The following is a 14,283-nucleotide window of genomic DNA, read 5'->3' as shown; positions in this document are numbered from 1 at the left end:
AGTATGCCAGGGCGGATTGCAGAGGTCTTGAAAAAGAAGGGTCAACACTGCAAATATTGACTCTTTGCATCAACTTCATGTAATTGTCAATAAAAGCCTTTGACACTTATGAAATGCTTGTAATTATACTTCAGTATTCCATAGTAACATCTGACAAAAATATCTAATGACACTGAAGCAGCAAACTTTGTGGAAATTAATATTTGTGTCAAAACTTTTGGCCACTACTGTACATAGGTGTACAGAGGCCCATTACCAGCAACCATGACTCCTGTGTTCCAATGGCACGTTATGTTAGCTAATCCAAGTTTATCGTTTTAAAAGGCTAATTGATCATTAGAAAACCCTTTTGCAATTATGTTAGCACAGCTAAAAACTGTTGTTCTGATTACAGAAGCAATGAAACTGGACTTCTTTAGAACAGCTGAGTATCTGGAACATCAGCATTTGTGGGTTTGATTACAGGCTCAAAATGTCCAGAGACAAATAACTTTCTTCTGAAACTCATCAGTCTATACTTGTTCTGAGAAATTAAGGCTATTCCATGCGAGAAATTGCAAAGAAACTGAAGATCTCGTACAACGCTGTGTACTACTCCCTTCACAGAACAGCACAAACTGTCTCTAACCAGAATAGAAAGAGAAGTGGGAGGCACAGGTGCACAACTGAGCAAGAGGACAAGTACATTAGAGTATCTAGTTTGAGAAACAGACGCCTCACAAGTCCTCAACTGGCAGCTTCATTAAATAGTACCCGCAAAACACCAGTCTCAAAGTCAACAGTGAAGAGGCAACTCCGGGATGCTGGCCTTCTAGGCAGAGTTGCAAAGAAAACGTCATTCAACGCCATTCAATTCAATATTCATCAATAATAAAAAAGCTGTTTCTGGCTAAAGAAACAAGACTAAGAAGGGAAACACATGAACAAATAGTACAGGTAGATAGCAATAAAAACGATACTACAGAGATACAAAATAAGTTAGAGGAAAAACAAAAAGAACTTGAGGAACTTTTTCAAGAACGATCTAATGTAATTTATTACAAAAATAAAGCAAACTGGATGGAATATGGAGAAAAATGCACAAAATTCTTCCTGAATCTCCAATACAGGAACGCTAACAAAAATAATTTGCATAAACTTGTTACTGAAGACGGAGTCATCTATGATTCTCCTAATTATATTTTAAAAGAGGAAGCTAATTATTTTTGGCAGATGTTCTCTTTTCCGTTTCATCCTCTCCCACTGAATGACGATTACGGTAAGGAATTCTTTCCAAATAATATAAAAATGGAAAATTAACAAATGTACAGAAAGATCAGTGCGAAGGCCAAATTACAGAGGAATAACTTTTTGAGGCTATTAAATCCTTCCAGTCTGGAAAAACCCCAGGGCTTGATGGCATACCGGTAAAGGTATATCAATAATTTTTTGATATACTAAATGCTCCATTGTTAGATTGTTTTAACTACTCCTATAGAAATGGTAGTCTTTCAGGTACTCGGCAGTAAGGTCTGATTTCTTTTTACATGATAATATATGATAACTACTAGAAATAATAGAACATCATGAAACATATAAGAAGCCAGGAATGGTATTTATAGCGGATTTTGAAAAGGCATTTGATAAAGTAAGACTGGATTTTATTTATAAATGCCAACATTTTTTCAATTTCGGTAATTCTCTTATAAAATGGGTAAAAATAATGTATAGCAACCCCAAGTGTAAAATAGTAAATAACGGCTACTTCTCAGAGTTTTGAATTGTCAAGAGGAGTTAAACAAGGGTGTCCGCTGTCACCATATCTATTCCTTATGGCCATCGAAATCAGATCTAATAACACCATTAGAGGATTAGAAATCCAAGGCTTGAAAACAAAGGTGTCCATGTATGCCGATGACTCAAGTTTTATGTTAAGTCCGCAAGCTAGATCTCTGCAATGTCTCATTAAAGATCTAGATAACGTTTCTGTACTCTCTGGACTAAAACCTAATTATGATAAGTGTACAATATTGCGTATTGGATCCTTAAAAATTAAAACTTTTACATTACCCTGCAGCTTACCTATAAAAATGGGCTGATGGTGAAGTAGACATACTCGATATTCATATCACAAAAAAATATAAATAAGCTCTCCACAATGAATTTCAATAGAAAACTTGTAAAAATAGACAATATCCTGCAACCAGGATATTTATGGAAAATATCCTGTCTATTCATGGAAAAATTGCCCTGATTAACTCCTTAGTCATATCTCTTACTTATGGCGCTGCCTACTCCTGATGATTCGTTTTTCAAATCATATGAGCAAAAAATATTTTGCTTTATCTGGGACGCTAAACCAGACAAAATAAAACGAGCCTATCTATATAATGAATATGAATTTGGTGGGTTGAGATTATTAAATATAAATGCACTAAACCTCTCTCTAAAAGCTTCACTCATTCAAAAGTTTTATTTGAACACAAAATGGTTCTCAAGTAGATTAATAAGAAAAGCTCATCCATTGTTTAAAAATGGCCTTTTTGTCTTTGTGCAGATTGCCATGTCTCATTTTCGATTAATTGAAAATGATACTTTTTTCAAAGTATTTGTCTTTTTCAAACAAGCATTGCAGAGCTGGCTACAATTTCGATTTCATCCCCCTGAAAAGATAGAACAAATATTACAACAAATATTATGGCTGAACTGTCAAGGGCTGGCTCAAGGAAGCAGGAGAGGCAGAGTCAAGCGCAGGAGACAGAAAAATCAGTGAACACACCTTTTAATGAGTATCCAAAAAATGTCCAAACACAGGGCGCATAACAAATAAATGCTACAAAACCGCAGCTTAAACTAAGCAGGGACGCAGCCCACAAAACATCTGCGGTAAACAAAAACACAGGCAGAGGGAAAACACTCGTTCCTCAAAACTAACACAGACCTGACATAGAACAATCACGCACAAAACACAAACCTACCTAGCTAGACTAAATACCCCCCCCCCCCACTAACAACTAAAACAAAACAGGTGCGTGTCTAACCTAGACCTAACCAACAGAAAAGTGAAACAGAGGATCGATGGCAGCTAGTAGGCCGGCGACGACGACCGCCGAGCACCGCCCGGGCGAGGAGGGGCGCCACCATCCGTCGGTGTCGTGACATGAACTCAAATGTGCTGGTTGATAAAATACCTGTATTTATGGGAAAGATGTTTGAAAATGGTATTTTGTTGTTAAATGATATTGTAAATTGTAATGGTAGAGTTATGTCCTTCATGGAGTTATCAGAATTGTACGGGAAGGTTTGCTCAATCCAAGAGTACAACCAATTGATTACAGCATTGCCCCAAAAATGGAGGAGGCGGGTGGCAGCGGGTGGCAGCAGGAAGAGGTAGGGAACTGGTCTGTCTGCCCAATATAAAGGATCAAAACTGGCGGAGGAATAAAAATAGCATAAATAGGAAAGTATACCAGTTTAATTTGAGGACAAGGATGTTGACAACTATGCCATACAGATTGCAAAATAGTTGGGAAGAGATTTTTGATGTACCGATTCCATGGTACAGGGTGTATGAGTTGATATATAAAACAACGCAAGATTCAAGACTTCGTGCTTTTCAGCTAAAATTATTATATAGAATTCTTGCCACCAACAAAATGTTGAATATTTGGGGCATAAAATCATCGAAGCTCTGCAGATTTTGTTGTGAGGATACAGAATCAATAGACCATTTATTTTGGTATTGCCCTCAGGTAGCCTGTTTCTGGTCTCAGGTTCAGGAATGGCTGAAAACGCATAGCATTGATCTAAAATTGACCCTAGAAATAGTACTGTTAGAATATCTGGAGAGACCGGGTCAATCAATTACTAATATACTAATACTCTTAGTAAAAGTATTTATCTTCAACACGCAATCTGTAGATTCTATTCAATTAGATAGATTGAAATTGTACGTTAAACATCATAGCATAGTTGAAAGATATGTGTTGCTGTTAGGTGTGTATATGGGAGGCGAAGTCAAGTGCAGGAGAGCGGAGTATATTAAACAGGCGCACTTCAATACCGGTCAACAACGACAGCACATAAAACATACTAGTGCCACAAACACGGTCTAAAACAAAAGTGCAGCGCCTGACAAAATAATCACGTAACAATAAACAATTACACACAAAGACATGATGGAGAACAGAGGACTAAATTAATGTAGATTGATTGGGGAATGAAAACCAGGTGTGTTTGGAACAAGACAAAACAAATGGACATATGAGAAATGGAGCGGCGATGGCTAGAAAGCCGGTGACGACGATCGCCGAACGCCGCCCGAACAAGGAGAGGAGGTGACTTCGGCGGAAGTCGTGACAGTACCCCCCCCCCTTGACCTGCGGCTCCAGCGGCGCGCCGACACCGGCCTCAGGGACAACCCGGAGGGCGAGGCGCAGGGCGATCCGGCCTGCGATGGTGTAACTCACGCAGCAGTTCGGGGTCCAAAACATCCGCAACCGGAACCCAGCGCCTCTCCTCCGGACCGTACCCCTCCTGCTCCACTAGGTACTGAAGGCCCCCTGCCCGACGCCTTGAATCCAGGATGGAATGAACGGAGTACGCCGGGGCCCCCTCGATGTCCAAAGGGGGCTGAGGGACCTCCCGCACCTCAGATTCCTGGAGCGGACCAGCCACCACCGGCCTGAGGAGAGACACATGGAACGAGGGGTTAATACGATAATCAGAGGGAAGCTGTAATCTGTAACACACCTCGTTCACCCTCATCAGGACTTTGAAGGGCCCCACAAACCGCGGACCCAGCTTCCGGCAGGGCAGGCGGAGGAGCAGGTTTTGGGTGGAGAGCCAGATCCGGTCCCCCGGTGCAAACACCGGGGTCTCACTGCGGTGATGGTCCGCGCTGGTTTTCTGATGAAGCGTGGCTCGCTGGAGGTGTACACGGGCGGCCTCCCATGTCTCCTCTGCGCGCCAAAACCAGTCGTCCACCGCAGGAGCCTCGGTCTGACCCTGATGCCACGGCGCCAGAACCGGCTGGTACCCCAATACGCACTGAAAGGGGGAGAGGTTAGTGGAGGAGTGGCGAAGCGAGTTCTGTGCCATCTCGGCCCAGGGCACAAACTCTGACCACTACCCCGGCTGGTCCTGGCCATAGGACCAAAGAAACCTGACCACATCCTGGATGACTGTCACTAAGTGCCCGTTACTCTCGGGGTGAAAACTCGAGGTAAGGCTGATCGAGACCCCCAGACGATCCATGAACACCTTCCCGACTCTCGACGTGAACTGGGGACCCCGATCAGACACTATATCCTCAGGCACCCCATAGTGCCGGAAGACGTGCATAAACAGGGCTTCCGCAGTCTATAGGGCCGTAGGAAGACCGGGCAGAGGGAGGAGACGACAGGACTTAGAGAAACGATCCACAACGACCAGGATCGTAGTGTTTCCCTGTGAAAGAGGTAGATCGGTTAAAAAATCCACAGACAAGTGTGACCAAGGTCATTGTGGAATGGGTAAGGGGTGTAGCTTACCTCTGGGCAGGTGTCTCGGAGCCTTACACTGGGCACACACTGAGCAGGAGGAAACATAGATCCTCACATCCTTAGCCAAGGTGGGCCACCAGTACTTCCCAGTCAGACAGCGCACCGTCCGACCGTTCCCCGGATGACCAGAGGAGGGTGACGTATGGGCCCAATAGATCAACTGGTCATGGACAGCAGACGGAACGTACTGAAACCCGACGGGACACTGGAGGGGAGCGGGCTTAGGACGTAACGCCTGCTCAATGTCCGCGTCCAGCTCCCACATGACAGGCGCTACCAGGCAAGAGGCCAGGAGTATGGGAGTCTGATCCATGGGCCGCTCCTCTGTGTCATACAGCCGGGACAGTGCATCTGCCTTCGTATTCTGGGAACCTGGTCTGTAGGACAGGGTAAACACAAAACGGGTAAAAGAACATGGCCCACCTTGCCTGACGAGGATTCAGTCTCCTTGCTGCGTTTTCAGGGAAACAAACAGGTATAAACAGGTGGTCAACAGAGGACTCTGGATGAGTGTGGTGAAGACTAACCTGGGGTGACGCCAGAGTGCCCTGCCTGCTGCCTCGACTCCCAGAGGAACCGACACGGCACCGACCGGCAGTGTGCCCTTTGCGGCCACAGATGGTGCACGTGATGGCTCCTCCTCCAGTCTCCCTATGCACAGGCCCTCCCAACTCCATGGGCACCGGAGCAGGGGTGCTGGAAGATGGCACCGACAGAACCCCCTCTGGACGTCCGTGGGTGACCAGCAGGTTATCCAACCGGATGGACAAATCCACCAGTTGGTCGAAGGAGATGGTGACATCCCTGCAGGCCAGCTCACGTCGGACGTCCTCGCGCAGGCTGCACCGATATTGGTCGATGAGGGCCCTGTCGCTCCAGCGCCCAAGGTCCGGAATTCCAGGGCGAATTCCTGGGCGCTCCTCGTCCCCTGCCTCAAATGGAAGAGCCATTCTCCCGCCGCTCTCCCTTCGGCGGATGGTCGAAGATGGCCCGGAAGCGACGGGTGAACTCCTCGAAGTGGTCCAACGCCGCATCATCTTCTCCCCACACGGCGTTTGCCCACTCCAGAGCTCTCCCTGAGAGGCATGAGATGAGGGCAGACACTCTCTCCCTTCCCGAGGGAGCTGGGTGTACAGTGGCCAGGTAGAGGTCCAGTTGTAATAGGAATCCCTGGCACTGTGTGGCCGTCCCAACATACTCCCTGGGAAGGGAGAGACGTATCCCACTGGGACTGGCTCTGGATGGGACGAGTAGAGGCAACCCCGGTTGCGTTGGTCGAGGCACTGGAGAGACTTCCTGTCTCTCCCAGCAGTCCATAGTCTGGACAACGCGATCCATCATGGCACCAAGATGATGTAACATAGCCGAATGTTCCTGGACGCGCTCCTCGACTCCTCTAACCGGGGTACCTGCTCCTGCTGACTCCATAGTTGGTGTGTAATTCTGTTAGGCGTGTATATGGGAGGCGAAGTCAAGTGCAGGAGAGCGGAGTATATTAAACAGGCGCACTTTAATACCGATCAACAACGACAGCACATAAAACATACTAGTGCCACAAACACGGTCTAATACAAAAGTGCAGCGCCTGACAAAATAATCACGTAACAATAAACAATTACACACAAAGACATGATGGGGAACAGAGGACTAAATACATGTAGATTGATTGGGGAATGAAAACCAGGTGTGTATGGAACAAGACAAAACAAATGGACATATGAGAAATGGAGCGGCGATGGCTAGAAAGCCGGTGACGTCGATCGCCGAACGCCGCCCGAACAAGGAGAGGAGTTGACTTCGGCGGAAGTCGTGACAGTTGCGTAGAAACACGAAGTGGGTGGCCAGCAGAGATAGATTGGATGGGCTGAGGGTTGGTTGGTATGTAGAATTGGAGACAGGTGGGAGTGGAGTTGCTGTGTGTGAGAGAAAATGATGGTCAAAAGAAGTCAAAAAAGTAAAAAAAGTCAAAATAAAACATTATAAAAGTACATTTGAATGACACTAAGTGGCAGTGTTTTTACAACTAATGTCAGTTTGCCTGAGGCTGATGCCGTGCAGGTGTTTGTACACATGCATATACACACACTCTCATTCAAGTAAACACATACAAGAACACACACATACATGTAATAGTGCCAGACATGCACACAAACATATACAGTTGGCATTGCTGTTATGATTTTAGTTGTCCTTGATGTCCTTTGTTTTAAATGTATTATTTTGATACATTTTTTTGCATTGCTGTTTGCTGTTTTCTTGTCTTTTCCTTTTTTCTTTTTAGTTCATTCTCTTGCTTGTTGGTGCATTGGGGGGTTCTTGGGGTGGGGAATGGAATTAATTGTATTTTTTTTTTATTCCGGGGGGGGACTGTGGGAGGGGTCTCGAATGGTTGAGGGACAGCTATTGGGGAACTGTGGGGGGATCTTGGAGGGTTCGGGTTTCACAAGATTGTGATCATGTAAAAGGAAACTATGACATATATTTTATATCACTATCATGCACACGCACCCTCACACATAAGGATGGCTCTGTTGCGGAAAGACTGATACATGTTTGATAGTGTCTTGATGCTGTATTGTTTGTCCTTCATGTTCTAATACTTTAATGTTACCCCTTCCTTCTGTTTTTTGTAATAAATAATTTAAAAAAAAGAAAACGCCATTTTACATTTTTGTTCAGTGCAATTAAACCCACTGGACTTACTCCTTCTACCATCTGTTTATGTCTTGACTCCATCCCTCTCTTTCTTACTACAGGTCAGTCTGCATACCCCTCTATACACATCCCGTGTCTCTTTCTCACCCTTACATCTCTCCTCCCTCTCGTGGCCACTTAAATGCTCCATACCTCTTCTCCAATCTATCGCTACATCTGTCCGTTTTTCACTCAGTTCATTTATACACACAACTCTCTCCTTCACTCAACCTCTTCTGTTTTCCATATCCATCCATCTGTAATTCCCTGTTTCTCTCACCCCGCTCTCTCCAAAACCCTCCTCTATTTCCTGACAGATATTAGTAGCAGAGTGTATATTCTGAATAAATTACCAATTTACCAGGCCACTGATTGGCTGTTGTGCCGTAATAGAGCTGATAGTACTCCAGCATGTGATTAAATATTTCAAACGTATCTTTAGATATATATATTTGTTCTCTCTGAAGACATCTTTTTCATGCCAATAGCCTGTTTATAAATAACTTGTTTGCTCTTTTCGTCTCGACACAGAAATTGGAATATGGTTATATGACTGACAAGCAGCATTGCTTCAGCTAAGGTTCAGAAATGGAGTGCTTGTGTGAAATTCATTATTATATCATGACTGCAGGAATCTCATCAAGGTGTTCTGTAAAAAACACAGTGGAACATCATCTTCAGTATGTCAGGAGGCCCTTTAAGAAGTCACTCTCAGATTTGTGTCTGCTAGATGCTCTCTGCGTGTGGCTCATCACTTAAAATAAACATTCGATTTCAATTCAAGACTATACAAGCCAATACATGACTATTGATCGCAGAAGAGAGATGCTACTGGTTTCAAATGTGTAATTTCTTTACCAGGGCGTCTAATGCCCCCCTGTCAGGCACCATGTCCCCTCCCCATCCACCTCGGTCCCCTCCCTGGGTGTTGAGGAGTGGGACATGTCAGACCCGGGTGGGGAGGATGAGGTGCTGCGTTTGCACTTCAGATACGGATGACAGTGGAAAGCTGAGCGAATGTGAGGCCCGGCCGCTCCGCCTCTACCTGATCAGGAGGTTAAAGCCACGTTGCTGTGCTGAGAAGGTTGCCGAGTACTGTGACCGCCACGGGGACCTCACCCTGTCTGAGTTCAGTGCCTGTCTGGGGCTGGGAGGTGGGTTTGGTTCTAGGAGAGAGTTGGGGTTGTAAGGTGGGTTTGGGCTTTGAGAAAAAAATCTGAAGAGGGGAATATGGGTTAAGATTTGGCTTTTTGATATGTTTAGTTTGTTACCACTTTGAGCTGAGAGGCTTTGAGTTGTGAGATCAGCCCTTCTGTATATGTTATGTAAGACCAACTGTATTTGATGAAAGTCCAAGACCGGTTTAGAAAACCACTCAGGGATCTTTTAAGTGGAACACTTTATTTGTCGGTGTCGGTGCCAGGTACATGTTTTGTCAGAGAAAAACAGTCCTTTCTAGCTGGGAAATTGGATCTCTCTGCTCTCTTCTCAATGAGCCACATTTGAAGTAGTGCCTGGAGGAGGAGAGAGTGTGTGTTTTAGAGATGAGTGAGGCAGAGGTTAAGTAAATGACTATCAGTGAATCCACAGAACGAGAAAGAGGAGAAGGAAATGGGTACAGAGCATCGGAGAGAACAGGAACCGATGGAGTGGATTGAGGCATTTCTAAGCTCTTCCAACCCACTGCTTCTCTCTCTCTAGGCCTGTCCACTTTGTATATGTGCTCCCTGTATCTTAGCATAAAGATGTGTTAAGATTAGCCCCATTAAATTACATGGAGGGGGAGGAAAAACATGATCACTCTTAAGGAGCTCCACACATACACAGTGCCATGCCATTCAGCCATATGAAGATCGTGACAAGATGTGGTTTGAGCAGTAACAGAGGCTGTGTGTTCTCAACCCAGTGTATAGACCTGTCAGCAATGTCCCTCAGGGGCCCAGACCACATGAGGTTGGTGGCACCTTAATTGGGGATAACGTGCTCGTGGTAATGGCTGGAGTGGAATGGTATCAAATACAACAAACACATGGTTTCCATGTGTTTAATGCCATTTCATTTGCTCCATTCCAGCCATTATTGTGTGCCGTCCTCCCCTCAGCATCCTCCACTGGCCCAGACCTTCTCCATACCAGCTCCAGATGGGTCTCTGTGTTTTGGTTTCTCTCTCCCTCTATCTCTCTCCTTCTCTCCATTCCATATACGAGAGGGTGAGAGAGAGGGAGAATGAGACAGAGGAGAGAAAGATGGTCTTTTACCTCCTCAAGGTTGTACTAGCTCACCAGGGATGGCTGTTTCGAGCCAAAATGGTCACCCTGTCAGCTATCAATCCCACCCGACCCTTAACCTCCAATTATTCAGTCTAGCTGAGGCGTAGTGACAGCTAGGGGAGAAGGTGAGAGGTGTTGTAATGGCTTCTACCTAACACACGTATCCATCCCCCAGACACTCCCGCTGACAGTAATGGGAATAATGAGGAAGGCATCCAATGATTCAGAACGACTCGTCTGAAACAGAACTAAAGCCCACAAGACATTGGTTAGAGGTCCTGTTGAATTAAACAAGACAGTCATTCATAAATTAAATCTCTCTCTCTCCACCCCTCTCCTCCCCTCACCTCTCCTTTCCTATCCTGTTTAACCTACAGTATCTGTCAGTAGAATCGAGGAGAGAAGGCAGAGAGAGAGCATAGAGAAACAGAAGATCCAAGCCTGAAGTCCTGGGCCTGTATTAATTAAGCGTCTTAGAGTAGGAGTGCTGATCTAGGATCAGGTCCATGTAATCTGATTCATTCTGATCTAAAAAGCGAAACAGATTCTAGAACAGCACTCCTACTCTGAAACGCTTGGTAAATACAGGCCCTGAAGACCTGAATTCTGCTCCACTCCTGTCAAATTGTCATTGGAAGGTCCAGTTCTACGATACTTTGTAAAGCACAAACATAAGGCCTCAATTGAAGCGCCGTTGCAGAATATACAGTCCACAGAATAGAGAATACAGTCTCCGCTTTATTTTAATGTGTCCTATGTCTTTTGTGTTGTCTTGTCGACTATAATAATTTACTCATATTCATGTTTATCAGTAATGGTCTTCTGCTGTAAAACCACAATGTATCTTGTGTATTTGTCATTTTAATCCTTAAACCCCTGCTCAAATATTTGTTGACAATAAACAACATGGATTTTAAATCGTTAAATGATTTTACTCTCCAGGTGGGGTTTTCATCTGTGTGTGTTTATGATGAGTTCAACAAGAATTTCAATATCTTTTGAAGGAATCACTGACAAATGGAGATGTGCGGCGCTCAAGTCTACATCGTGATTGATGGAGGACTGGACATAAAAGACATTCCCGAGAGTAAAGCAGCGATTTTGTAGAGAGCAATTAGCTAAAGCTGGGGTAACATCTCCTGGGAAGGATGAGATGTGTTACACCTTGACGGCTCGTCTCAGTTACACTGCAATGGGGAAAGTATTGGGCCTTTACAGTAAGGTGTGGCAGGAGAGGAAACTGCCTGGAAGTTGGAAGCAGGCGGTAGTGGTGCCGATACAGAAACCTGGGAAAGACCCTACTAGTCCTTCAAGCTATAGGCCGATAGCATTGACGTCTCACGTATGTAAACGTATGGAAAGGATGATAACGGAAAGGCGGACATACTATACTTTCTGGAGATTAAGGACTAATGTCACCAGATCAAAGTGGGTTTAGGAAAGGCAGGGGAACGATGGATCCTGTACTGCCTTGAGTCAGTCATTGATGTTCTATTTTCGTGCCAGAAATATGGGAGTGAAAGTAAAAGTAATGGGGTTGAAGAGCCAGAATTTAAGTGAACTGCTGGGAAAATGTTCAGGGGATGTAGTATTTAATTATGTACACTGCTCAAAAAAATAAAGGGAACACTTAAACAACACAATGTAACTCCAAGTCAATCACCCTTCTGTGAAATCAAACTGTCCACTTAGGAAGCAACACTGAATGACAATACATTTCACATGCTGTTGTGCAAATGGAATAGACAACAGGTGGAAATTATAGGCAATTAGCAAGACACCCCCAATAAAGGAGTGGTTCTGCAGGTGGTGACCACAGACCACTTCTCAGTTCCTATGCTTCCTGGCTGATGTTTTGGTCACTTTTGAATGCTGGCGGTGCTTTCACTCTAGTGCTAGCATGAGACGGAGTCTACAACCCACACAAGTGGCTCAGGTAGTGCAGCTCATCCAGGATGGCACATCAATGCGAGCTGTGGCAAGAAGGTTTGCTGTGTCTATCAGCGTAGTGTCCAGAGCATGGAGGCGCTACCAGGAGACAGGCCAGTACATCAGGAGACGTGGAGGAGGCTGTAGGAGGGCAACAACCCAGCAGCAGGACCGCTACCTACACCTTTGTGCAAGGAGGAGCAGGAGGAGCACTGCCAGAACCCTGCAAAATGACCTCCAGCAGGCCACAAATGTGCATGTGTCTGCTCAAACGGTCAGAAACAGACTCCATGAGGGTGGTATGAGGGCCTGACGTCCACAGGTGGGGGTTGTGCTTACAGCCCAACACCGTGTAGGACGTTTGGAATTTGCCAGAGAACACCAAGATTGGCAAATTCGCCACTGGCACTCTGTGCTCTTCACAGATGAAAGCAGGTTCACACTGAGCACATGTGACAGACGTGACAGAGTCTGGAGACGCCATGGAGAATGTTCTGCTGCCTGCAACATCCTCCAGCATGACCGGTTTGGCGGTGGGTCAGTCATGGTGTGGGGTGGCATTTCTTTGGGGGACCGCACAGCCCTCCATGTGCTCGCCAGAGGTAGCCTGACTGCCATTAGGTACCGAGATGAGATCCTCAGGCCTACCACGGTGATGCCGGGCCAATTGTGTGCCATCCTATGGGACTCCCAATCACAGCCAGATGTGATACAGCCTGGATTCAAACCTCTTGCACTGAGATACAGTGCCTTAGACCGCTGTGCCACTCGGGAGCCCAAGAGAAAGAGAAAATATGAATAGAAATTATAGATAAAACATATCGGTGCTCATCGGCAATTGGACATAAACATTACACAACAAGTTGGAAATTGCAAATTGAGGGGTTTGGAAGGAATCAGTGGCTAACTGCAAGCATTGCGACGCAATCACTAGTCTGCTATTCAGTGGAGTGGATGTGTGGTCCAAGTCTGGGTTTAAGGGTCTCTTTCCAAGCTTAAAAGGATAAACACTCAACATTGGCCATTGTCTATCCAGCATGACTTCTGCAGCGTTCAAAACAACTAGAAACTCGGAACTGGGAAATTTCAGACTTCAGTAAGTTCAAGACAACTGGGAACTCTGAAAAAAATGAGCTCCGACTGGGAAAATACGTTTTGAATGGTCATCCAACTCGGAATTCAAGTGAACTTGGGCCTCTTTCTAGAGCTCCGACCTAAAGATCACTAACTTCATGATTCAACCTTGCTTTTTTCAGAGTTCCCAGTTGTCTTGAAAGCACCATAAATCCCGAGAATGCCAGACTTTGATGACAAAGTTTGTTGACCAAATTTTCCCACGAAAGACCGCCATGCTGCCTTCCTGTTCAAGTGAGCACAGCACGACAAGGTGTCCAAAACTGTCTTGTGTGCTGTTGCATAAATTATGTAATATGCCAGGGAGATATGTATACTGTAGCTAAGAAAGTAATACTAAGTGTATGTTGTGCAGTAAGCTTGCCCATGTGCCTCACCCTAATAATTTGGTCCCTTTCCCCTCATAATTTAGCCTACTGTTCTGACTTGGTGGTGCACATGTAGCCTATAGCCTGTTTTAGACAAATGTCATCATCGAATATTGTAAGAGCTGTCATTGTCTACTTATATGCCCCCTTTATTTATCCTACAGTTCTGACTTGGTGTGCAGGAAGAATACTGTAATACCAGAAGGCTCCTGTAGCGATGGTAAGGTGTTGGGACTGCTGTTGGAACTCCCTAGGCCCTAACATTTTCTGGGTACCGTTTGTCACGTTATAGTCCAATTAATGTATTGTTTAGTTGCTTTGCTGGCATGTATCTAATTGTTTTGTTGTTCAGTTTGCCCCACCAAG

The sequence above is a fragment of the Salmo trutta genome, chromosome 13, assembly GCF_901001165.1.
Source record: "Salmo trutta chromosome 13, fSalTru1.1, whole genome shotgun sequence".
In the NCBI taxonomy this organism is placed as follows: domain Eukaryota; kingdom Metazoa; phylum Chordata; class Actinopteri; order Salmoniformes; family Salmonidae; genus Salmo; species Salmo trutta.
This window is presented reverse-complemented; position numbering follows the sequence as displayed.